This window comes from Silene latifolia, chromosome 7 (assembly GCF_048544455.1).
Source record: "Silene latifolia isolate original U9 population chromosome 7, ASM4854445v1, whole genome shotgun sequence".
Classification (NCBI taxonomy): Eukaryota; Viridiplantae; Streptophyta; class Magnoliopsida; order Caryophyllales; family Caryophyllaceae; genus Silene; species Silene latifolia.
Window position 1 is genome coordinate 32,637,148 of NC_133532.1, and position 24,257 is coordinate 32,661,404.

The 24,257-nt window shown below is 40.9% G+C and overlaps 1 non-coding gene across 1 annotated transcript; it reads right to left on the reverse strand.

Annotated features, from left to right (window-relative positions):
- Positions 1-22,301: 22,301 nt before the first annotated feature.
- Positions 22,302-22,411, reverse strand: LOC141593785 (small nucleolar RNA R71). Its single transcript, XR_012521849.1, has one exon. It is a non-coding gene; the product is annotated as a small nucleolar RNA R71 (small nucleolar RNA).
- Positions 22,412-24,257: the final 1,846 nt, after the last annotated feature.

Here is a 24,257-nt window from a genome sequence, read left to right on the forward strand (position 1 = left end):
CTGTCTACCTCCCTGGACAGTACTAGCAGAAGTAGATGGCTTAGCAGCCGACCCCTGGTTGTTATTCGTCGCTGGTCTCTGATATAAATTATCGCCATTGCTGTTAGCCCCACCGTTGTTGTTGTTCTGACCACCCTGATTGTTCCACGACCCAGCCGACCTGTTACTAGCATAGCTCTGAGATGGACCCTGAGAGAAACTCCCCTGTGATGGTCTCTGGAAACCCCTGCCCACAGCACTGGTACACTCATGTCTCTTATGGCCCACACCGCCACAGTTAAAGCAAGATAAACCCTAGCTGCTACTACCACCACCACGGCCACGCCCATAAGAAGCTCCACCACTGAACCCCGATCCCGAAGAGTAAGCTCTCACCTGGTTATGGCCACCCCTCTTGTAACTAGACTGATCACCACCCTCACTCTCAGCCTTCCTCTTCTCAGAAGCTCTCTCCCTATTCTCCTTAGCCATCTCTACAAACCTCTCAGCTCTCCCAACATGCTCATATACCTCCTTAACATCAGTAAGGACTCCTACCGGGAGCTTCTCCATAATCTTGGGTGTCAAACCTTTCTCAAACCTCAATGCCAAGTTCTCCTGATTCAGCCCCATATCCTCTGCATACCTAGATTTCTCGTTGAACTTGTGATCTTAGCCACTGTCATATAAGAAGTCATTTTGAAGTCATCAAACTCCTCTCTCAACTTACTACGCACATGCTCCGGCACAAACTCACGTCGCATAGCCCTCTTAAACTCACTCCAAGGTATAGTAGACATCCCCTGTTTCACATATAGGTCCAAAACACTCTCTCTAACCTTATCCCACCACTCTCCAGCCACATCCCTCAAATAGAATGCAGCTTGTTCCACTCAAGAATCCTTAGGGAAATGAACCACATTAAGTATATTTTCCATCTCTCTGTGCCAATTATCAAGCAATATTGGCGCACCTGTGCCCATGTACTCTTTTAGGTTAAACCTTGCAATGTTTATACTCATCTTGGCGAAATCCAAACCCGCCTCTTTGTCTTTCCCGAACTTCTTTAGAGCATCAGTGAGAGCATCTTGGTGCTCTAACATTTTAACTATCTTATCGATACTCATGTTCTCAGCCCTAGCATACAACGCGTTTCTGTTTGGCGGCATCTTGAAACTATATAAGAGAAAGGTAAACATAAACACACATCCCAAATCTCAAACACATATATGACCTGTGTAGAACCTACTCGATCGAGTAACACAACCCACTCGATCGAGTTGAGGCCACTTGATCGAGTTGCTCACTTACTCGATCGAGTGCCTCGACTCCAGAACCTGACCAGAATGCATCCAAAACCTCACTCGATCGAGCCACATACTTACTCGATCGAGCTTACCACACTCGATCGAGTGCCCCTACCTACTCGATCGAGGGCCCAAAAACAGTACACTTGTAATACTCCGTATTTATAAGTCTTGGGGTACTCTATCGAGTAGGCCTTACTCTGTCGAGTAATGGTAAGTTGCGTTTTAGAAAAGTTTTTGACCTTGGGTACTCGATCGAGTAGCCGGTTTTACGGGGAGTTTTCTCGGGTTTTGTTAATTATGCGATTAAGGTATTTAAGCTTTGTCGTCATTATTCTAAATCACTTTTACAAAACCTAAATTACTGTTTAAGAGAGAAAGCAAGCAAGTTCATCTTCTTAATCGCATTATTAGCAATCCCCGGAGTTTGGAGGGTCAGTTCGTAGCGTTGATTATACCGTTGAGTTCCTTGCGTCGAGGGTAAGATCTATGTACCCTTTTTATTGTCTTTCCTTTGAATTGGTTAAACCCTAATTTAGAGATTTGGGGGTTTTATGAGTAGTATGTGATTTGGTAGCCTCTATGTGTTGTATTATAGGAGGAGGGTTCATAGAAGAAGCTTTTTGACTCAAAGCAAGAGAGACCGTCGATTGTGTGCTTACGGTAGGATTTCCTACTCAAAGTATTAGTCCCATAATGGGATATTGGTTGATGTATTGTATTTGGTTGTTTGATATAATAATTGTGTTGTGATTGTGGTTGTGATCGTTGTTGCTGGTTCGCGAGGCGTGGCCTCGGTTGAGTGGGGTCACTTGCGGGAGTGGCTTCACGCCCTAGTTTCGCCTTCTGTGGAACCCGCCACAGAAGGGATGTGCACATTAATGGACAGGGTTATCGCTCACTATGTGGAGCGGGGATTTGGTGGGTACGACTGCGGTCCCCCACTAGCGGGTGGTCGGGTGGAGGGATCGTGATTGAGATGATTGGATTTGGCGTGGATGTGTGTGTGTGACAGTTAAGCTGTCTTGTTTATCTTATTGTTAGTATATATTGAATTGTGTGATTAGTACTGACCCCGGTGTTGTTTTGTAAACCTGCGGTGATCCATTCAGGGGATTGGGAGCAGATATTGAGCAGGTATTGAGATGAGTACTGGGATAGCTGGGATGGCCACGACATGATGATAGGAGTCTTCCGCTGTAGCTTATTAGTTATTTACATTTCAGTTAGAACAGTCAGTTTGAGAACATGTATTGTACTTTCGGTTTGGTTTTGAGATTTGTAACTCTTCGATAAGTATTTATAATAAACGTTGTTTCTTCATTGTTATTTGATTATCATTGCCTCGGGTAACCGAGATGGTAATGTCTTCATACCTGAGTGGTCCTGGTAAGGCACTTGGAGTATGGGGGTGTTACAAATGGTATCAGAGCAACGATCCTGAAACCTGTAACCAATGAACCTAATGAACATAGGGAGTCAATTAAAATAAACCCGGGGTAAAAGTTGTAGGAGCTAATGCAATGGCTTGGGAGACGTCCTAAAGTCGCGGGGTCGCCCTACAACTTTGAACCGGTCACATGGGGGGAGTGTTTGCCGAGTCGTATGTGTGTTTGGTTAACTTGTGTAAGAGTGTGATGAAATGTGTTAGTTGTTGGATGTTCGAAGTTGAAGGTTGAGAATGTTAAAGAAAGGTTAATGAAATATGTGGAAACTGTTGATGGAATGATAGCATGTTGAATGTTTTACAACGTGGCATTTACTAACATGATGAAGTGATCTCGTAGATAGTAGGAAAAGATGCGTAGCATGTTTATTATGATATAATGTGGTTTATAAAGTTTAGCATGTTAGCATATGACGTAACATGCGGGTAGCTTTTATGAATTGGCATGACTCGATCGAGTGGGACTGACTCGATCGGGTGGGTTTTTGACGGTTTTGAGTCCAGAATTGTGTTTTTGGGTACTCGATCGAGTAGGGGGTCACTCGATCGAGTAGCCTAGCTACTCGGTCGAGTATGTAAGAGATCAGAAGGTCTGTTTGGGGTCTGAAGTTTGGGTACTCGATCGAGTATGTGGGGCACTCGATCGAGTAGTAGCGTTACTCGTCGAGTCCGTTTGGGAACTCGATCGAGTAGGTTCTGGGCAGCGTGTTTTCGTGTTTTGAGGTTTAGTACGTGTGTTTATGTTTACCCTTTCTTATATATAGCTTCAAGATGCCGCCCAAGAAGACTGCTTTGTATGCGAGAGCTGAGCTTATGACCATGGATGACATCGTTAAGATGTTAGAGCACCAGGATGCTCTTACTGAGACCCTAAAGAAAGTAAATGAGGATAAGAATAAGGATAAGGAGAAGGAGGTTGACCATTCTAAAATCAGCCTCTATATAGCGAGGTTTAACCCGAAAGAATATAAGGGAGTTGGGGAGCCTAACCTTCTTGATAGTTGGCTGAGAGAGATGGAGAACATATTAGATTTGGTTCACTGTCCGGATGAGATGAGAGTGGAACAGGCTGCGTTCTATCTGAGGGAGGCAGCTGGCAAGTGGTGGGATTCAGTGAAGGTGAGTGCTAAGGAAATATATACAAACCAAGGCTTACCTGCTATACTTTGGGAGGAGTTTCGTAGGGCTGTGAGGAAGGAGTTTGTACCGGAGCATATGAGGAGTAAGTTGAGGGAAGAGTTTGACAGTTTTAAGATGACCGCTGAGATGTCTGTAGCCGAGTACTACAGACAGTTCAATGAGAAGTCTAGGTATGCTGAGGATATGGGTTTGAGTAAGGAGAACCTGGCGTTGAGGTTTGAGAGGGGGTTGACCCCTAAGATTATGGATAAGTTACCCGTGGGAGTCCTTACTGATGTTAAGGAAGCCTATGAGAGAGCTGGGAGAGCTGAGAGGTTGGTGGAGATGGCTCAGGAGAGGTTAGGTGGTGAGAAGAGGAAGTCTGAGAGCGAGGGTGGTGGCCAATCTAATCACAAGAAAGGCAACCACAATCAGTCTAAGGGGTTTTCTTCTGGGTCAGGGTTGATCTTTGGGGCTTCCTTTGGGCGTGGCCGAGGAAGTGTGAGTAATAGTTGGGGAGTGACCTGCTATAGCTGTGGTGGTGTAGGCCACAAGAGACATGAGTGCACAAGTGCTCCAGGATCTTTCCAGAGACCTGCGCAAAGCTTCGCGAGCAAATGCACCGGGCTGGATCATGGCCAAACCGGGAAGTCGAGTTGAGTGGAGGCAACCGCAACGGCGGTAATTCTTATCAGAAACCACCAACGAACAACAACAACAATCAAGGGTCGGGTGCTAAGCCGACCACTTCAGCCAGTACTGTCCAGGGAGGTGGGCAGAAGACCAGTGGCAAGTTATTAATGATGGAGAAGAAAGCAGCTGAGGAAGATGCACACGTTATCACCGGTACATTCCTTGTTAATGGTATTCCTACCTTTGCCTTATTTGATTCGGGGGCTTCTCAGTCGTTTGTGTCTTCGAGTCATGTTAAACAGTTGGGTTTGAGAGTATATGAGTCTGTTAGTGAGCAACTTTTCATACCTTCGGATGAGTCTGTATCTTGTGGGAGATTGTTTAGAGATGTATCTATGATAGTGGGGCAAGTTGATCTACCTGTAGACTTGCTAGAGTTTCCTTTTAACGGTTTTAAGATGATAGTCGGGATGGATTGGTTAGGAAAGTATAAAGCTAAGATAGACTGTCATCAAAAGAAAGTGTCTTTAAGAGGTCCTAAGGGTGTTAGTGTGTCTTATCGTGGGTTTCTAGTCAAACCCAAACTTAAGTTGATTGCAGCTGTCACCTTGAAGTCCTATCTGAGGAAGGGATGTCCTTTGATCTTGTGCCATGTGAGAGATGACCGAGTAGAGAGTCCGACAGTTGATGAGATATACAGTGGTGGGAGAGTTTGCGAGATGTTTTTCCAGAGGAGATTCCGGGGTTGCCACCGAAGAGGGAGATAGATTTCACCGTTGAGTTGAAGCCAGGGACGGGGCCGATCTCTAAGGCACCATACCGTATGGGTCCTAAGGAGATGGAGGAGCTTAGGAAGCAGTTGGATGATTTGATAGAGAAGGGATACATTAGACCAAGTGTATCGCCGTGGGGAGCACCAGTTCTTTTCGTGAAGAAGAAAGATGGGAGTTTGAGGTTATGCATAGATTACAGGGAGCTGAACCGAGTGACGATAAAGAACAAGTATCCTTTGCCAAGGATAGATGACCTGTTTGATCATTTGAGTCGTGCATCAGTCTTTTCTAATATTGATTTGAGGTCGGGGTACCATCAGGTGAAGATTAGAGAGGTGGACATACCAAAGACAGCTTTCACGTCGAGGTATGGCCATTATGAGTATGTGGTGATGCCGTTTGGGTTGTCTAATGCGCCAGCAGTGTTTATGGATTTGATGAATAGAATCTTCAGACAGTTCTTGGACCAGTTTGTAGTGGTGTTTATCGATGACATCTTAGTCTACTCTAAGACTAAGGAGGAGCATGAGGAGCATCTGAGGATCGTGTTGCGAACTTTGAGGGACCATGAGTTGTATGCTAAGCTATCCAAGTGTGAGTTCTGGTTAGATAAAGTTGCTTTTCTGGGGCATGTAATCTCTAAAGATGGGGTAGCTGTGGATCTGGCGAAGATTGAGGCAGTGACAAAGTGGGAAGCACCGAAGAATGTTGCTGAGGTTAGGAGTTTCTTGGGTTTAGCTGGATACTGCAGACGGTTCGTGAAGGATTTCTCCAAGATAGCTAGACCTATGAGAGCGTTGATGAGGAAAGAGAACAGGTTTCGTTGGGATGAGAGTTGTGAGACGGCGTTCCAAACATTAAAGGAGCGTTTGACCACAGCTCCTGTCTTAGCATTGCCTGAAGGGACCGAAAACTTTGAGGTTTATACAGATGCCTCAAAGAATGAACTGGGATGTGTGTTGATGCAGAATGGTAAAGTGATTGCCTATGCTTCTAGGCAATTGAAGCCTTATGAGGAGAACTACCTTACTCACGATCTAGAGTTGGGTGCAGTGGTGTTTGCTCTCAAGATTTGGAGACATTACCTTTATGGAGCAATCTTTAAGGTATTTTCTGATCACAAGAGTCTCAAATACATCTTCACTCAGAAGGAGTTGAACATGAGACAGAGGAGGTGGATGGAGCTGATTGGCGACTATGACATGGAAATCATCTACCATGAAGGGAAAGCCAATGTGGTAGCTGATGCTTTGAGTAGGAAGAGTGTACATTCCCTGTGTACAGCTCTATCTTTGATGAGGCTGAGAGATGAGGTAGCGAGTTTTGGAATACATATGATGCAGAAAGGAGATGCCATGGGTGATATGACAGTACATCTTGAGTTTTATGATTACATTCGAGGTAAGCAGGCGTTGGACCCTAATATAGTTGAGTGGAGAGCTGGAGTAGAGAAAGGGACAGTGTCCCGCTTTTCTATTCATACAGAAGGTAGTTTGCGGTTTGATGGTAGGTGGTGTGTTCCTAATGATGAAGAGTTGAAAAAGACTATCATGGCAGAGGCACATTGTACACCATATTCAGTACATCCAGGTGGTGACAAGCTATACAAGGATTTGAAGAAAACGTTTTGGTGGCCTGGGATGAAGAAAGAGACACCTGAGTTTGTGTCCCGTTGTTTGACATGCCAGAGAGTTAAAGGGGAACAGCGACGACCACAAGGTAAGATTCAGTCTTTAGAGGTACCTGAGTGGAAGTGGGAATCCATTTCCATGGATTTCATTGTGGGTTTGCCAAAGAGTCAACAAGGTAACAACATGATTTGGGTAATAGTGGATCGACTGACCAAGTCAGCTCACTTTGTTCCAATGAAAGATACATGGACTAAGGCACAATGGGCTATGGCCTATCGAAAGAACGTCTTTGAAGTTACATGGAGTCCCTAAGGACATAGTGTCCGACAGAGATGCGAGGTTTATATCGAGGTTTTGGAAGGAGTTGCAGGAATCGTTGGGAACAACTTTGAAGATGAGTACTGACATTTCATCCCGCGCGACAGACGGGCAGATCGAGAGAACAATCAAGACTCTTGAGGATATGTTGCGAGCTTGTGTGATGGATTTTGGTGGTAGCTGGGAGCAGAGGTTGGACTTGATAGAATTTTCTTACAATAACAGCTATCACACTAGTATTGGTATGGCACCGTTTGAGGCTTTGTATGGGAGAAGATGTAGGAGTCCAATCTGTTGGGACGATAGTGCTGAAGCAGTGGTTTTGGGACCAGAGAAGGTTCATGAGATGGTGGAACAGATTAAAATGATCAGGGAAAGGATGAGAGCAGCTCAGGATCGACAAAAGAGTTATGCAGATCTACATCGCCGGGATATAGAGTTTCAGGTTGGGGATAAGGTTCTTCTGAAAGTGTCTCCTATGCGTGGGGTTATGAGATTTGGGAAGAAAGGTAAGCTGAGTCAGATGTTCATCGGTCCTTATGAGATCTTAGAGCGAGTTGGGGAAGTTGCTTATCGTCTGGCTTTACCAGCTGCGTTAGAGAGAGTGCATAATGTGTTTCATGTATCGCAGTTGCGGAAGTATGTTAGTGACCCGTCACATGTGTTAGAGGCCGAGAACTTAGAGCTTGATGAGTCCTTATCATATCTTGAGGTGCCTAAACAGATTCTAGACCGAAAGGTTCGAAAGACTAGGAATGGTGAGACAGTTCTGCTCAAGATCCTTTGGTCTAACCACGAGACCGAGGAAGCTACGTGGGAGCCCGAGGAGGCTATGAAAGAGCGTTACCCTTTCCTTTTTGATCAGGTATGTGTGGTTACGGGGACGTAACCTTGTTTCTTTTAGGGGGGTAGGAGATGATCGCGCACAGTTTTTAAGAGTTTTATACCCCTTTTATATGTTGTGTCGGTATGTTTGTGGGGATGAGTTGGGTTAGTATCATGTTTTATGTTGAATTTTGTTTGATTGTTGAGTCGGGAATATTGTGGGAGCACCTTTGTTTAGTAGTGGTTTGAACTTCGGGGACGAAGTTCCTTTTAAGGAGGGAAGACTGTAATACTCCGTATTTATAAATCTTGGGGTACTCTATCGAGTAGGCCTTACTCTGTCGAGTAAGGGTAAGTTGCGTTTTAGAAAAGTTTCGACTGTGGTACTCGATCGAGTAGTGGGGCACTCGATCGAGTAAGGGGTACTCGATCGAGTACCTTGGGTACTCGATCGAGTAGCCGGTTTTACGGGGAGTTTTCTCGGGTTTTGTTAATTATGCGATTAAGGTATTTAAGCTTTGTCGTCATTATTCTAAATCACTTTTAAAAAACCTAAATTACTGTTTAAGAGAGAAAGCAAGCAAGTTCATCTTCTTAATCGCATTATTAGCAATCCCCGGAGTTTGGAGGGTCAGTTCTTAGCGTTGATTATACCGTTGAGTTCCTTGCGTCGAGGGTAAGATCTATGTACCCTTTTTATTGTCTTTCCTTTGAATTGGTTAAACCCTAATTTAGAGATTTGGGGGTTTTATGAGTAGTATGTGATTTGGTAGCCTCTATGTGTTGTATGATAGGAGGAGGGTTCATAGAAGAAGCTTTTTGACTCAGCAGTAGAGACTGTCTGATTGTGTGCTTACCAGGTAGGATTTCCTACTCAGTATTAGTCCCATAATGGGATATTGGTTGATGTATTGTATTTGGTTGTTTGATATAATAATTGTGTTGTGATTGTGGTTGTGATCGTTGTTGATGGTTCGCGAGGCGTGGCGTCGGCTGACTGGGGTCACTTGCGGGAGTGGCTTCACGCCCTAGTTTCGCCTTCTGTGGAACCCGCCACAGAAGGGATGTGCACATTAATGGACAGGGTTATCGCTCACTATGTGGAGCGGGGATTTGGTAGGTACGGCTGCGGTCCCCCACTGGCAGGGCTGGTCCAATGGACAGTCAGTGATCGAGATGATTGGATTTGGCGTGGATGTGTGTGTGTGACAGTTAAGCTGTCTTGCTTATCTTATTGTTAGTATATATTGAATTGTGTGATTAGTACTGACCCCGGTGTTGTTTTGTAAACCTGCGGTGAACCATTCGGGGATGGGGAGCAGATATTGAGCAGGTATTGAGATGAGTACTGGGATAGATGGGATGGCCACGACATGATGATAGGAGTCTTCCGCTGTAGCTTATTAGTTATTTACATTTCAGTTAGAACAGTCAGTTTGAGAACATGTATTGTACTTTCGGATTGGTTTTGAGATTTGTAACTCTTCGATAAGTATTTATAATAAACGTTGTTTCTTCATTGTTATTTGATTATCATTGCCTCGGGTAACCGAGATGGTAATGTCTTCATACCTGAGTGGTCCTGGTAAGGCACTTGGAGTATGGGGGTGTTACAACACTGTCCAGAAACGAAAAACACCCCACTAGATCGAGTCACACCCACTCCATTGAGTCACTCACCTAATCGATCGAGTGCCCCCCACTCGATCGAGTCATGCTGACTCGTATACTACCCGCATGCTTTTTGAAGACTTTCCCAACCAAAATCTATACGTGTATTTTATATATATATATATATATATATATATATATATATATATATATATATATATATATATAAATAAAACAACAAACAAACGTGTATATATATAATAAACAACATCCTATTTCACATGTTTCTAACAAGCCACGTTATAAATCATTCATCATGCAAATTCCGTTATTCAATCAACATACATACCCATATTTCTTATCACCTTTCACCACAACATCCTCCATCCTCCACAAGAATTCATCCCCCACACAACACCTTTTCTACATAAACATGCAACATACTTAAATAAACAAATAACGATCCCAAGACACACCTCCATAGTGACCGGTTCAAAGTTGTAGGGCGAGATCGCGACTTTAGGACGTCTCCTAAGTCTTTGAATTAGCTCCTAACAACTCCTAACCGGGTTCATTTTATTTTGACTCCCTAAGTTCATTGGGTTCATTAGTTACAGGTTCCAAAATCGTCACTCTGATACCACTTTGTAACACCCCCATACCCCAAGTGCCTTACCACCATCTCGGTTACCCGAGGCAATGTATATCAAATAGACAATAAAGAAACATATTTTAATAAATGAGCTTAAAATGATACAAGTCCAAAACCCAAAACTGATAAAGTAAATACAACTGTTTCTCAAAACTGTCAAACCAACTGAAATAAACTAAGTTCATGACACAGCGGAAGACTCTAGTGACTCATGTGATGACTCCATCCCAGCTATCCCTCGCGCAAGCCATCTCATACCTGCTTAATAACTGCTCACCATCCCCGAATGGATCACCAAAGTTTGTAAAACAATTAAATGGGGTTAGTACTGATTACACAGAATAACACAGCTGAAACAACATACAATCCAAACCAATCCACCATTCTCCATCACAACTCCACACAGAATACTCATCGCAACAAGTTATCCACACCGCCAGTGGGGGACCGCAGTCGTTCCCACCCAAGCCCCGCTCATCTGATCCGAGCGATAAACCCAAGTTCCTAAATGTGCACATCTCTTCTGTGGTGGGTTCCACAGTAGGCGAATCAAGGGCGTGAAGCCACTCCTGAAAGTGACTCCACTCAGCCGATGACGCACCTCGCAAACCAGAGACAGTTATACAACAACCACATTATACTATCAACAATCATAAATTCCAAATCCAATACGATTTAAACCAACAACAACGATTAATCATCAATAAAGCCATGTAAACAATACTGAGTAGGGAAATAAAACCCTACCTAGAATAGAAATCACACGACCGTCACAGCAGCTAATCAATATTGTTCCTCTACGAATCCTCTTTCTATAACACATATGCATACAATTACCACCTAATCATCATCACACCCCCAAATCCCCCAAATCGTCCTAATTAGGGTTTTAAACAAACTTATCAAAACATTATAAAAATTATACAAGAAGCTTACTCTCGACACGACGATCACAACGGCGTAAAGAACAAGATAATCCAACGATTATAGCCTTGGGATTTGCTAATAACGCGAAGAAAATGAACTGCGTAACTCCTCTTTTTCATTGAAAGGTTTTAGAAAGGTTAAAAAGTGATTAGGAAGAATGACGGAAACCTTTTATATTAATCACGCGTTATTAACAAAACCGGCTACATCAACCTGTAAGACTCACTTACTCGATCGAGTAAGTGACTTACTCGATCGAGTGCCTCTTACTCGATCGAGTGTCACACGTACTCGATCGAGTACCCATCAGGTCAGCTACTGTTTTGCGTAAAAACATACTTACTCGACAGAGTAAACCCCACTTGATAGAGTACCCACAGACATAGAAAACCGTAGTATTACATAACAAGCCTTGAGTTAGCTTATATCTAACAAGTCTTGTTGAAAAGATAAGAGAATCATGCTAGGTTTTCAATCATGCATTTCATCAAACATAACATGTGCATAAGTTAAAAGTACAATAAGCAAGCATTAATATGAACTCATTAAGCATAAATCTAACCCATAATTACTCTCCTAATCCCCCACTAAACCTAGCTACAAGACTAACCACTACACATCATGATTAATATGCTAGCAATGGTGTCAAACATCACAACACAAATGAACATGATGATTAAGCAAGGTAATAAAATAAGACATAAACAAGTAAATAAAGAGGGATTAAGAAGCTTACCAACTTGGAAAGTAAAGATGAACATAAATAAATAAGAATCATTGAACAAAGATGGAGACTGGTCACTTAGTCTTCAAATAGATACCCAAGAGATCCAAATGTAAACTATTGAAGATTGAAAGAACAATTGTTGAATGCTTGATGTAAATTGTGGAAAGATTAAAACTAGTATACTCCTAATCTAATCTAAAGAGGCTTAATCTATTCTAAGAGGGCTTAATCTAAACTAAGGAAATTTAATCTCCCCTAAATACAAGAGGGGTATATATAGTAAGTAAGCTTTAGGGTTAATTATGGGCTTAAATGAAGGCTAGGCCCACCAAACTTGACTAGGTCCTTGCAAGTCCCGTGAGCAGGTCGGGCGTCCAGGAGCTGTAAAGAAACAATCTTGGAGCTTAGGTCGAGCGTCCTCTTCTCAGGTCGGTCATCCTAGGTCTTAGGTCGGGCGACTTCTGCTCAGGTCGGGCGTTCTGGGTCTCGGCATGTTTATTTGAGCTCGAATTGTAAAACTGACGTTAATTCCTTATCCGGACTCCTATTGGAGTGATTCAAAAGCCTAGACCACTTGATTTTTCGACGATGTTTCATCTATTATAGTTTCAAAGAGAAACAAGAAACTTTTAGTTTGGCTCCAAGCTATTTCCTCTTATAATGGCTCCATTCTCGTCATTCTTGCCCAACAACTTGTGGGGATTGATTCTTGGGTTGTGGGGATTGTCCCTCATTACCTTAAAAATTGCTTTATTAAGCTACAACCTTTAGCCTTGGTCTCCTCTTCGATGCTTGGTCGTTGGATGCAATCAATTTAGCTCTGTTTTTCTCCGTTTAGGCAAGGTTAGTGCTTCTCTCCTACCAAGGACACCAAACCTCATAGAACATGCATAATAAGAAGCTAACGATAAGAAACGACCCTATTACACACTAAAAACCATAGGAACTAGGCTAGTTAGGGGACTATATGTTTGTAAATACGAGTCACATCAAATATCCCCAATTTGCTCGTCCCGAATAAATAGGTGACTAAGACTATGGCCATTATTCAATCTAATACTTCTAACATAGCCGTTGTGAGACAATTAGCGATTCTCACTCCGGCCCTTCAACTCACAACAAGCCATCTATGAAGTAAGATGCCTTCTTGTAAGGCAAGATGGGGCTTGCCAAAACTTTGATGCACCTTACACTAATCACATAACCAAGTCAAAGGATGCATCTACAAAAGAATAGCCACTTTCATCATCTAAGAGGCAGAAATAAACTAAAAGGGAAGCAATTTAACGGAACACATTTCATCATAGATACTAGTTCTTCAAGCCACTAAGTCCAAGAGGATACAACAAGTCACCTCCAAGTGGTGTCAAACCAGGCTACTTTCGTCCACAATTGTTAAATGCTTTCGTCAAGGGCGATCGGATGAGTCTGAAGGATGATCCCTATGATGTTAGTGGCATATGACATGACAAATCTCGGATTTTCTACAAGTGTAAAGGTCAAGGATCATCCCAAGATCAACAAGGTTGCATGACAAAAAGGTTTTTTGGGAATAAAGTCCTCAAGTCAATTAAAACAAAAGTAGTTGTTTTGAATAGCATTCAAAATTTGGCCTCATTTCAACTTCCGCATTTCACATTTCAAAACTGTAAGATGTGGCTTGTTCCTCATTCGCTAGTGTCCTTTGCTTTCGCCACTCGCTTATTAGGCAACCGGTTAACCTCTAGACAATTGCTTTTCGGGTTGATAGTCACTTTGTCTTTGGGCGGTTGAATTCACAACCGTGTGGGGGCCCAATTCAATGGATCCCTCACTAAAGCACATTGAAGTGGTGCGCCTCCATCAAATTTCTCGGCAATTCAACAATTCGAAACATTTGAGGTTTCTTTGGCAATTAAAACGATTGCACATCACAAAACTTTTGAAATGAGCACTTGAAACTTATTAATGAAAGGTATTTTGGGTTGCCAAACCACCAAGTTAATAAAGGTCCCCTAGATAAGTGGATCAAGTCCATATCATACCATAAGGTTGGATACGTGACTCACATGAAAACCCTTGACTAGGCTTTAGACCATGGGACAAAAGATACTAGTATGACACAACCTAGGGTGTCTTGAATGCATTCTAGTAAACAAAGTCTCAAGGAGAAAAATTATCTACAAGGGCCTTATATACACTTGTCAAGCTTCCTAATTAGGCATTTTCACAAAATTTTCTAACATGCAAACTACATGCCATGATGCAACTAACATATATACAAATCTAATGCATATGCTTCTATCAACTAGTATGTCATATAAACTAAATGCAAGCTCATATAAACATATAGGCATTATAAACCGCAACACAACACTCCACAACATCCTCATAAACATATAGCTCATCCTCCTTATAAGTAAAAAGAAATAGAAGGGAGAAAGGATCAGAACAATTATATCATGCGGCCTTCTTATTCCCTTAGAATAAGTTTCAAATGGAGTGACGTACCTATATGAGATGAGAATAATACACACAAGTATATACAATTCTACACTACTAAATGAAGGAACATGTTTTTGGTTATTGAAATATTTCAATTTTTAGGGATTCTGTTTTTACGAAATAAAAAGCATATTTTTGAGTTTTTTAAAATTTTTATAAGTTTTTGAAATATAAATTCTCACCCCAACTTTATTTTGAACATTGTCCTCATTGTACAACGTAGGAGTAGGAATAAAAAAGCAATATATGAAATGAATGAATGCATGAACTATATAAATGGAACTATATGTTATATGTCCAAAATGATGCAATTAAGCTAAACTAAGCTAAAGCGATGCATGTTTTCTATTAATATGAAAGCTAATTTAAATTAGATTAGGACACTTATGATCATACCTCTCCAAACTGAATCAAACATTATTGCTAGTGCAAAAAGAAGGAGGTTTGGTCATGAGTGACCATGCATGAAGGCAAAATGCATGCAACTAACTATATGAGATATCTATACTATACTATATGAGATGAGCTAATCTATATGAGCTAACTAGACTACTATGATGCATGATATCGGTTTAAATGAGAGATAATTTGAATTAACTCGGAGTACTTGTAATCCAACATCACTAAAACGAACAAAATATTTTTTCCAATGCAAAAAGAGAGGAGGTTTTGTTGCAAGTATTTAAATGATTCTAGATGCAACTTCACTAAATAGAATGCAAACTTTAAGGGAGAGGATATTTAAAAATTGTGGTCATAGGGAGGACTCAACCAAACTCATTTTTTGTCGCCATGTTCATTAGCATTGTCCATGTTGCTAAATGCTCTTAGCAACCTATCAAAAGCTTAAGCACAATCTTCAAATAAGCATAAATACGGGTTGCTCCAATTCAACGTGAAGTTTGGGCAAGGGAACTTGCCACTTACTCTCTAATTCACCTTGCCCTTAGCACTTGGGCCTTTGCAATGCTTCAAACCAACAATCTCATGATTCTTGCCAACACAAGGTATAAAGCATGCCCCACATTCATCCGGAGGCTTCCAGTCTCCACCATCTCTTTCAAATTCTATGATGATAAAGAATTGATTCATCAATCCTTCAATAGTAGAAGAAGAGTTCACATTTCTTTGATGAGGGGATAGTTGAATGATAAGATGTGGAGGAGTCAACTTCTCACCATTGAGGTGATTCATGCTTTTATTTTCTTCACTTTCTTCTTGACCATCCTTAGAACTTGAACCATTTCCAAAGAACAGAGATTCAATTTATTCCAAACTATGATCAAAGATGTCAACATCATAATTTTCCTCTTGGCCTCTCAATTCTCCAAAGATAGCAAGTTCAAATTCATCAACCTCCTCTTTCCATGTTTTACCTTTACTCCCACAAGTGTCAAGGGAACACACTTCTTCTACATGAATTATAGAAGGAAATTGTGATGGGATACCTTCCTCATCATCATCATAGGTATCCAAATTTGAGAAGCAAGGCTAGTGGGTGGGCTAGATACGTGAGGTAATTTAGACAAAGTGTTTGTTTCATTATTCGCCTCCAATTCATATTCACCATTGCTCTCCTCTCTAACTTCATCATACTCCAATTCATTATCCACTCTTGGTCCATAATCAATCAAGCACTCCCTATCCTCAAAACTTACATCTTCATATTCACATCCATCATGAATGTTTGTAAAGTAGGGTACAAGTTGGAATATGGGATGTTCAATGTTTATGAATTTAGGAGGTGGTGGGGGGTTCACAAGAGTACCTTCATAATTCCATCCAAATTCTTCTTCACCCTCACTATGTTTCCCTTCTTCTTCATTGAGCATTTGGGTGACTTACATTTGGGCAAGTTAATTTGTCAACTCCTCACCATTAGTAACAATGTTTTTGAGAACAATGTCCCTAGCTTGGTTCTATTCTAACCTTTGTGTGAAGAAATCTCGTTGGTGTATTAGCATTTGGAGAACCACATCTTTTTTTGTCAAAATCGTGCTCATTTTCTTGTTGCGGGTGGGTGGGAGGGAAGTTATGTTGTAGTTGATGATTGTAGAACGGCATGTGGAATTGGTTGTAAAGTGGGTTTTAGGAGGGTGGTTGTTGTGGATATTGGATGTGGGGGCTTTGGCGTGGGAAGTTTGTGGGATAATTTGGGTTTCCATTGTAGAAGTTGTAGGATAGTTGTGTGTTTTCTTGCTCAACAAACCCTCCCCATTCATACATGTCATACCCATATGTTCCACTTTGTCCATACCCTTCTTGTTGGAAGCTTTGTGCCATCATCATTGCTAACAAGAAAACAACTACAAACATGGAAACAACAAGAAAGTGGAAAGAACGACATTGAGAAAAAAGTTCCTCAAGGGTAAGGCACAATTAAAATAGACAAACAAACAACAACTTAATCACAAAACACCGTCCCAGGTAATGGCGCCATTTTGATGTGAGCGAGTCTTGTTCATTCAATCAAACAAATTTATATTCTCAACAAACAACTAGTAGGTTGTTAAGTCGAGGTCGATCCACGGGACCGTGTGCTTTGGGTTCTAAGTCTATCTATCTCAATTTATGCTGTATCACAATTATTGAGGTTTGATGTTGCGTTTTAAACTACGACAAGGAAATGTAAACAAATGAAGAACAAGGCAAATCGATAGAAATGGAGATGTAAACAAACGATTAAAGACACTAGGGTTTCATGGGATCATAGGGGAATCATGATAAGATAACATAAATGAGTCATATAGATACAAGCAATTATTATTGTGTTGGAATCGAGTTAGTTTATGTCTTACAATACCTGAGGAGACTTAGATCTCGGAGCTGAGTTGGTCATAACTTTAACACACCTACATCGACTTGGTTCTCCCTATTCAACTATATGCATGGTCTAACAAGCCTTGAGTTAGCCTATATCTTACAAGTCTTGTTGAAAAGATAAGAGAATCATGCTAGGTTGTCAATAGAGCATTTCATCAAAAATAACATGTGCATAAGTTGAAAGTACAATAAGCAAGCATTCATATGAAATCATTAAGCATAGATCTATCCCATAATTACTCCCTTAATCCCCCCCCCCCCCCCCACACTAACCCTAGCTAGAAGACTACTCACTACACATCATGATTAATATGCTAGCAATGGTGTCAAACATCAGAACACAAATAAACATGATGATTAAGCAAGGTAATTAAACAAGAGATTAACAAGTAAATAAAGAGGGATTAAGAAGGTTACTAACTTGGAAAGTAAAGATGAACATAAATAAAGAAGAATCCTTGAATAAAGATGAGGACTTGTTACTTAGTCTTCAAATACATACCCAAGAGATCAAAATGTAAATTATTGAAGATTGAAAGCACAATTGTTGAATGCTTGATGTAAATTGTGCAAAGATTAAAACTAATCTACTCCTAATCTAATCTAAGGAGGCTTAGGTGCTGTTTGGCCAAATTTACCTAAAAGAGTTTTTAATTTTTAAAATGAGTTTTTCCACAAACTACTTCTTGAAAAAGTTGTGATTGTTTGGCCTAACTTTTGTAAAAATAATTTTTCCAAATTTGATGTGTGTGGCCTAATTACTTTTGTTCGACTTTTTTGATTTTTTTTGTTTACTATATAATTTGGGTTTGCATCACACTTGTCAAACTTTTCACCATTAAGCGCATTTTTTCTAATAAAAGTACTGGTGATCACATGCGCATCATCCTCTGCAGCCTGCTTATCCATCATGAAAAGTTTACCACTGCTCTTCAGGCCTCGTTCTTGCACCGTACTAGGTGATGTAGTAGACTTGGCAGCTAACACCTGATTGGTATTAGCCGCCGGTCGTTGATAAGAATTACCACCATTGCGGTTGAAACCACCATTGTTATTACTCTGCCAACCTTGGTTATTCCACGACCCAGCTGGCCGGTTACTTGCATCGCTCTGCGTCGGTCCCTCAGAAAAGTTCCCCTGAGATTGTCTCTGAAAGCCTCTCCGAACTACACTACTACACTCATGCCTCTTGTGGCCAACACCACCATAGTTAGAACAAGCAATACTCCAACTGCTGCTACTACCGTGACCATGCCTATAAGAAGATCCTACACTGAAACCCGACCCAGAAGAATAGGCCTTAGTTTGATTGTGGTTACCATGCTTGTAACCAAATTGAACACCACTATCACTCTCAGCCTTCCTCTTCTCTAAGCTCTTCTCCCTAGTTTCCTTGGCCATTTCGACCAACTTTTCAGCCCGTCCAGCTCTCTGTAGATACCCAATATCTTCGGAGACTCCAACAAACACCCGATGATTATCGGACTACAACATGCTTTGGAATTGAGGCGTTTGATCGACAGTTTGTGTACAACTTTACGTTGGAAAAATTAAAACGATTTCGAAAATAAAACATTTCAAAACTTTTCAAAAGTACCTGGAGTGTTTAATGCATGACGACGGGGTCGCAATGACACTAACTGGACTCAAAACCGACACCGGATGAAAAACCGACTCAAAATATCAAATCCCGACTCCAACAACGAGTCAAACCGAGTCAAACACAAAAAAACAAACCATTCAAATGTTTATATGTTAAGATTTCCCGGATTCATGTATGGTCAAGCACCAAACATGTGCATACAAATCCTAGGATAGAACAAATCATGATTACATTTGTGTGATAGTGACAAGACACCTCGAGGACGTGCTACATTGCTCGCGCCTCTTTGAGCAGCCCAGGTGGCCACGTCGCTCAAAACTCACACAACCACTCATTTTCCTATAAATACCCCTTAAATGCCCCCATTTGAGAACTTACGCGAGTGTCCGCCCCCTCTTTTCTCCCTTAAAATTCTAGACTCGACTTCCAAAGTCACAATCCGACGCGTATTTACGACCTACCGATCGTAAATACAAGCCTTATACATTGTTTGATACCGTCATCGTGCATTAAATCACTTGACCGACCACTTTGACCACTACACCATCACTAAACTTAACAAAACACAATTTTTATTTACTGAAACGGTTTTAAACCGAGTCTTTTCCGACCAAACGAGTTGATACACTTACGTCGGTTTCTCGCCATAAACCAAGCATGTAAGTATGAGGGTGTAAAAATCCTTATTTTAACATATCTTTACTGGTTTCATGACTACAATATGCTAAATCATGCATAACACGATCCAAATATAGGTTAGACGAGCCAAAACTGAGTTTTGGCCTGAGACAGAAGCCCCTAGTTATGCACAGAGGCTCGCGCCTTAATGGGTTTGTTCTCGTCTTTCCTCTTTAATTTAGTTTCATATTTGTAATTATATTTGTAATTGGTTTTTACCATTTCAAGTATTTTAAAACCCATTTTTATTTTATTTTACAAGTTTTCACCATAAAACATTTTTCACCCTTGGTTCTTAATACCATGACGGTTTGATGTGATCAATATTTGAGCTTATTTAGTCCCCGAATTAGCCTCGGTCCTATGCTTTTTAGTGCATATTTGGGTCATTTACTATCTTTAGTCCTTTGTTTTGCATATTCTTTGAGGTTTTGTTTCCTTGGTAGGAGAGGAAGTGCAAACCTTGCATTTTCATGGCAAAATAGAGCTAAATTGATCGAATCTAATGACCAAGCATCAAAGAGAAGACAAGACTAGAAGGCCTTTTTACATAATGTAGTAGATGGGCAATGATGAAAAAGATCCTTGCATCCCCGACAAAATCCCGGAGGATTGTTGGAAGAAGAAAAGAAGAAAAGAAGAAAAGGAAGCTGAGTCCTAGGACGCTCGTCCAAATCATCAGGACGCCCGTCCAACAGCTTCCCAAGACGCTCGTCCAAGCCACCCAGCCGCTCGTCCAGCATCTCCCCAATCCACCCGTCCCGACCCTTGGACGCTCGGATTGTACTCCAGAGGGACACGTCCTATTCTTCCTTCCATTGAAGATGCGCATATTTTTGGAAGACTAGCTAAAAGGAGACCTGCATCTTTTCTTGAGAGGAGCGATTCCTCAAGGACTTAGTCGTCATTTAAGCCCTTAGTAACCCTAATTTGTGCACCTAATCCCCACTATGAATACCCCATTAGTCTAATTAGATTATCATGTTCTTCTGATCAATCTTTAGTGTAGTTTATATTATTCTAATTTCTCTTTAATCTTGTAATCAACTTCTAATCAAATATTAATACAAATCTCATTTCTTTAATTTCTCTTTTGTTCATCCTTTATTTTGGGTAATTGAAGATTATTTGGGTATATTGGGAGATTGACAACCTTTCATCAATCATCAAGTGCTTCTTTTATTCTTTGCATTATTATTTTGAATCATCATTAGGTATAACTCTCTTAATCCCTTTTTAATTATTGTTAATCATCTTCATTTACTCATCATGTTTTGCTTTGTTAATATGATTGACAACCTTGTTAACATGTTAAACTTGATAATGAGTAAGTAGTTTCCTTAACTAGGGTTAATGGGTAATTAGGGGAAACCAACATGGGGGATGATTCATGCTTAATTTAATATGTTTTCATAATTTATTTGCTTTCTTGTTGTGATCTCAACTTATGCACATGTTATGTTTGATGAAATGCGAGCCTATGAATCCTTGCATTTTTTACCCATCACTTACCTTTTCAATGAGACTTGTAAAACATAAACCAACTCGAGTGTCACTAGACCATGCATATAGTTGAGTAGGGAGGATTAAGTCGACTTGTAGGTGTTGTACAATCTAATCGATTCGGCTCCGGGACCCAAACCTTCCTAGGATTGTAAGATATAAACCAACTCGATCCTATCACAATAATAATTGCTTGCTTGTAATTTGAGAATATGTTTGTATGATCAATTCCCATGAATCCCCTATGAACTCATGACACCCTAGTGCTTTTAATCAATTGTTTACATCTCGTTTTAGTCATCTTGCTTGCTTACTTTAATTGTTATTTAGTTTAGTGATCTTCTTATCTCAACCCAAATCGTGACACCCCTAGACACCACTACTTGCAATCGAAAATCCTACATCAATACCCGTCCCATGGGATCCGACCTTTACTTGCCTCTTTACTAATAGTAGAGTTGTTTATGAAGTTATAAATACTGTTTTGGTCTAGGTGCTCCTAACGACAAGTAACCGAAATCTAAGCTCAAAGCGACCCGACCAAAAATGGCGCCGTTGCCGGGGACGGTGTTAACTTGATTTGATTTTCTTTGATTGTTATTAGTTGTGTCTTTCTTTGCCTTGGGGAAGTAAAACTCCTCAAGGTTTGTTCTAATTATTTTCAAGTTGTTTGATATTTTGCATGTATAGAAGATCACAAGGTATCTTGTTACCCATTGATCATGAAATTGAAAGGACTTTGACAACCAATAGAAGACTTGCTAGAAAGACTTTTAGAGGTATTGGTGAGGTTGTAGATATTCAACCAAACACTATTGAGTTCATCAACCCTTTTTCAAGAGAAGGTGAAGAGAACCCAACACAAAATCAATCACACAATCAACCCACAATGCCTAAATTTTTATCACATTCCGTACCAACCGAGGAGAACCTACCCAATGGTACTCCCACACCACAACACTTAACCGGAAATTTCATTGCAAAATCCGCATTTATCCAATTAGGCGAAAGAAGCCAATTTGGGGGGATGCCTAGTGAAGACCCTCATTCCCACATGGAAACTTTTTGTGACTATTGTGATGCAATTTCACAAACCGGAGTGACTCAAGACCAAATTCGATGGGCCTTATTTCCCTTTTCTCTAATTGGCACCGCAAAACAATGGTTGAGAAGCCTTGATAAGACTACTCTTGGAATTGACTCTTGGAAGAAGTTGGCTCTAGCTTTCTACAAAAAATTCTACCCTCCGGAAAATACTAACATGCTAAGAGCTCAAATCACGGGTTTTAAGCAAAGGGATGAAGAATCTTTGTATGAAGTTTGGGAGCGATTCAAAGGAATAATTTGTCGCTCATGTCCTCATCATGGACTTAGCGAGTGGTTCTTGGTACAACGATTTTGGAATGGTCTTTATGAAGACTCAAGAAACATTCTCAACATGGGATCAAATGGTATGTTCACCGAAGTTGACGATAATCAAACTTGGAACAAGATTGAGGAAATGGCGGTCCATAATTCACAATATAGTAGACCTCACAAGGCTACTAGAGGAGGAAAGCATGAAGTGGGCTCTATTACTCAATTGAGTGCTCAACTTAGTGCTCATATTGATACCATCAACTTGAAGTTCGAGAAGGCTATGGCTAATCGTGATGAAGCCTCAAAATCACCAAAGCATCATGTTAATGCCATGATGGGATCTTCATCAATATCAAGTGGGATATGTGAGAATTGTGGTACTTTGGGACATGATCAAAGTGAATGTAGGGGAACAAATGAGCAAGTGAATGCTTTTCAAGCATACAAAAGTGGTACCCCTTATTCCAACTATTACAATGAAAACACCAAATTCCACCCAAATCTCTCATACAAAAGCCAAAATGTTCAAAACCCTCAACCAACATACACCCCACCTCCCATGAGAAACCAAAATCAAAGACCCTTTTTCAACCAAAACCAAGGTTATCAAAATCGAACTCCATACAATCAACAAAATGACCAAGGTTTTGATGTTCAAAAAGCGGTCCTCCAAATGCAAAAGAATCAACAAGAATTTTTCACTCAAATGCAAAAAGATAGCCAAGCAAATGACATCACCATCAACAACATCCTAGCCCACACAAAAATGTTGGAAACTCAATTGACCCAACTAGCATCTTTAAACTCTCAAAGACAAAAGGGGCAATTACCATCTCAAAGTAATCCCCCAAGACATGAAACAGTTATTGCCATTCACTTGAGGAGTGGTACGAGATATGAAGGACCAAAGAAGCAAGTTGAGGATGAATTTGTGGAAGCTAGTGACAAGGAAAGAGTTGTGCAAAACTCTAGGGAAGAAGAACCCACCAATCAAGAAGTTTTAAAAAAAGTGAAGAAAAGGCCAAAGAGAAGGAGCCCATTGTGATTAGACTTCCATTCCCGAGTCGTCAAGCTAAGCCTGAGTTTGATGACCAACTTGGAAAATTCATGGAAATTGTGAAGAATTTAGAAGTCTCGATTCCTTTCACGGAATTGATCAATCACGTTCCGGCCTATGCAAAGTACATAAAGGACATCCTTACGAAGAAGAAATCAATCCGGAAGCTTGAGACTATTGCCTTCACTAAGGTGAGTAGTGCCATCCTTCAAGGGAGTTCACCTCCGAAACTCAAGGATCCGGGAAGCTTCTCCATTCCATGTACTATTGGTGACACTACAATCAACAAAGGTTTATGTGACCTTGGGGCAAGTGTTAGTGTCATGCCATATTCGGTTAGCAAAAGGCTAGGAATGGGAGAACTCAAATGTACCAACATCACACTTCAAATGGCGGATAGATCAACAAAGAAACCTTTAGGGGTATGGGAAGATGTTCCCGTGAGAATTGGAAAATTCTTCATCCCGGTGGATTTTGTTATTGTTGACATGGAAGAAGACTCCAACATTCCTATTATCTTAGGAAGACCTTTCTTGCACACCGCGGGAGCGGTGATCGATATAGAGCATGGAGAACTCGCCCTTGAAGTGGGAGATGACACCATCACTTTCAATCTTGACAAGACCATGAGAGCTCCCCGATTGCATGAGCCGTGCTTTATGGTTGATCACTATAGCCGGAAGGATGATAGAAAGAAGTTGGAATGGAAAAAGAAAGTGGATGATGCTCCATCAAAAGAGCAAGGAAATAGCAACAATGAGAGCTTGAAAAGCTCACTCATGACAAGAGAAGAAGATGGCC